The 3,850-nt window shown below is 33.1% G+C and overlaps 1 protein-coding gene across 1 annotated transcript in view; it reads right to left on the minus strand.

Moving 5' to 3' along the window:
* Window positions 1-3,850, minus strand: part of BANK1 (B-cell scaffold protein with ankyrin repeats 1) — a 538,680-nt gene that overhangs the window by 25,363 nt on the left and 509,467 nt on the right. The window lies entirely within an intron of this gene.

A 3,850-nucleotide genomic window follows, 5' to 3' on the forward strand; every position in this document is an offset into this window, starting at 1 on the left:
CTTGTGGTTCACAGTTCAGTGGCTTAGGCAACCAAATATTGCAAATTATAAAGAAAATTCCTATGATCATCTGCATTTAGAAGTCACTGGTATAGACATTTGGAGTCCTGGTATGGTGCCATGGGTTAATGCACCAGACTATAAAGCCAGGTCAGCGGTTCAAACTCACCAACTGCTCTTCAGAAACCCTATACAGGGTCGCTATGGGTTGGAATAAACTTGACAACACTTAACAACAACAACGGTACAGGCATTATGGCTTGGTTGGATGTGTTCCTCTTACTTCTCAATTATTTCTCAGTCCTCAAATAAATGATTTACCCTTTAACAATGGCAGTGATTGTACCTCATTGGTGAGATATTTGCGGAGATTGTAGTTGAAAAATTCTAGTCATATTGCTGACCCATGATCCTGATACAACTGTTTAAACCATATCACTTACCACATATTATATTTGAAGTAAAAATATGATAGTAAAATGGTCATGATGTTAGTGAAGATGTAAAAGTCTCCTCAGAGAAAGAATAAGCTACAACAGATGTGGAAGGCATGAGCAATCATTACCCTAGACTGTTATACAATTTTGTGAGCAGCAAAAATTAGCTTCATTTTTCCATGGCCATGATGAAGGACCCTTGCATTACTAAAGTAACTTAATACTTGATCCATGTTCATTTAATAATCCTTCAATTATTAATTATGTTTAATTTTTCTGTTATTAGGAGCCATCTAGCCCCTAATTCACAGCGACTGTGTACAATGTAACATAACAGTGTCTGGTCCTGTGCCATCCTCACAACTGATGTTATATTTGAGCCCATTGTTGCTGCAACTGTGTCAGTTCATCTCATTAAGGGAATTTTATGTTTGCCACTGACCCTCCTGTTTCCAAGCATGATGTCCTTCTGCAGGGACTGGTCCCTCATGACAACATTTACAAAATATGAGAGACAAAGTCTCATTGTCATTACTTCTAAGGAGTATTCTGGATATACTTTTTCCAAAATAGATTTATCTGTTCTTCTGGCAGTCCATGGTACTTTCAATATATAAATCAGTCCTTTGTGACTCAGATTTCAAAAAACTTGATCAGTTTCTATCACAGTGACAAAATTAATTTCTCTGGCTTGTTAAATTGAGGAACAAACCTTAGACTTTCCTATGAAACTCACTTTTGGGCAAGGAGTAGGGTGGTCTACATATAGATAAAAGCGTATCGTATCAATAACAATCTTCTCTGGCACTTTCTAAAATTTCTAAAACGATATGGGAAAATTGATTTGGAAATTGTATTTTGATGGAAAATTTTGTCTGTGATCAAAAGTCCTTAGCATCTTTCATTATGCTCTTTTTTTTTTTTTAATATTAAATTTGAACTGAAGCAATCCATTCAGATTCTATGGGGATGGTGACAATTAATTTTTTTATGTTGCTCAGGAAATTCCTTGACTTAGCAATAATGTAACTTCCTGACAATCCATTAGAAATCTAGAGCCTAGCACATTTAAAATGCTTATACTTTAAGTAGGAAAATAATTGGTTTTTATTATTCTTTTTCCTTCAACATGTAGTGAAAAAAAATGTTTATTTAACTATTTTTAAAGAGCATGTCTACATCCTTTATAAATTCTTGACCCCCCCAAAGTATTTTATATAAAAGGTTCTTTTTTTTTGTTCTCCATCAAATAAAGAGATAGTCACTAGAGACATACACAATTCTTTTTCCAGTATACCATGGAATTCCAGGATGTTTTAAAATAATTGTTGAATAAAGATTTTGAGTATGGCCTAGGAATTAGAAATTCAAAAATATCTGAAAAAGTTTACAGAAAAATAGCTGAATGGAGTAAACCTTTGGTATGAAATTCTTTCACATTGAAATCTCAGTTTTATTATTTTTCTCTCAATATAAATACTAATTTCCCTGCATATTATATGCATCAGGGACTTTTATTATATATTTCATAATGTTAGCTAGTGCCTTCATTCTTACAAATAGAACAGTATTCTGTTCTATTCTGCTGAGTTAAGCATTGAAAGATAAAGGAATCTAGGAAACTTAACAATGTCTTTAAACAAAATCTTCATCAATAAGTTGCACTTAAGTATCCAAAAGAAAAAGTTCTATGTAATCTTTGATTAAAATCTTAGTATCTTAGTCTCTAAAGAGTCTTACAATTTTGATTAAAATAAATTTAGTGACAAAATATGAACTCTAAGAAAATATTTTGCAGTTTGGTCTTTGTTCCCATTTGCTATTTTCTCTAGATATAGTTGGATAATACTTCTATATATATGAAACAATAATAATCAGGCTCTTCTAATGGAGGCTAGCAATTTTTTCTTCTGTTGGAAAGTCAGAAAGATAATTCATAAGCTCAAGTGTTCCAAGAATGTCTTTATTATACTTGCTGATTTTTACCTTCTTTCCTTTCCTGTGGTCCTCTTCACATTCCCCTTAATTTTAGAATAATTTAATTTGAAACATTATAATTGAATAATTTATAAGAGAAAGGCATCTGGAAAATTTCCTTACAAATTGTTCAAGGCATTTTCTGTCTCCTGTCTATATTTTTTCCAAAGTTCTGTGAGGTATGTGGAGGAGTTAAGATACGGGAAAAAGAACTACCTATTTTACTTATATATCTTAGTAACTATTTTGATCCTAACTGTACAATTAATAATCTCATATGGAACTTTCTGTTTATTTCTTAAGAAAACTGAAGGCACAGTTGGAGGATAATTACTTGTTGCTGGGTACCATTGAGTTGGTTCAGATTCATAGTGACCCTTTATAAGGTTTCCAAACATTTTACCTTTTCCTCAATATAAAGATATAACTTCCCCTCTCAGAAAAGCATGAAATCACTGGACATTGAAAATTGTTGAGAAAGGAGCATTTGCATGCAAATTTACTAGCAGTACATCCCTATGGGAGACTAGAAGATCAATTTCATTCAATTTTGCATTAAAATACCATCCACTTAATTGGAAGAATGGTCTAAATACAACATTGCTGACCTAGAAAATGCCACTTGAAATGATGGATGAAGATTTATTTTCAGATACACCTTTGTTTGCTGAATGATTCTTGGCATCAGAGAAGCAGCCCCATTATGATTCTGCATTTAATAGCTCAGTGGGAGGTAGCATTTGACACAATCAATAACTAGTCATCTTCATAATGGCATAAAAGGATACTGACAATGGGGTTGCTATTAAAAGAATTTCCTGTTTGTTTGTTTTTTAATCAGGATTGCATATCAACAATCCACTTCAATGTAGAAATCATTTGAGCTCAAGCTGTTTCAAATGTAGGTTCAGGTTAAAAGGTCTGAATGTCTTCATTGAGTCTCAGATCCATAAAATATTACCCCTAAATCCTGCCAGTCTTTACATTTTTTATTTTTGAAATTTAATCAAATCTTCATGTCAGAAAAATCAAAATGAGTAACTTGCTAGGATCTTTATTTTAATAGGACACACCATTTCAGGGAAAACTGGACATAGCTGACTCCTTGTAGAGTGAAAGGAAAATATTTTGTGAGGTATCTTTGTCACTACAGATTTCAGTTTTTCTCTGCAGGACAAACAGTTATTTAAAAATGCTGGAGCAATACTGAAGGCAAGAGAATAATGTGAAATTTACATAGTCTTTGACTGGAGTCCAATATAGAGCACAGAAATACCATTGTGGTTTCCTTTTCTGAGAAATTGGCCCTTCTACCAAATTAAGTTCCAGGCTTTCTTTTAAGTGGTCTATGAGATGAGAGCCTCTGAGGCATGTCAGAGAACTTGTCTTACAGAACTTTCATTGAACCCAAACAGCATTAACAACTTTACCATACA

This window comes from Chrysochloris asiatica, unplaced genomic scaffold (genome assembly GCF_000296735.1).
Source record: "Chrysochloris asiatica unplaced genomic scaffold, ChrAsi1.0 scaffold00211, whole genome shotgun sequence".
In the NCBI taxonomy this organism is placed as follows: Eukaryota; Metazoa; Chordata; class Mammalia; order Afrosoricida; family Chrysochloridae; genus Chrysochloris; species Chrysochloris asiatica.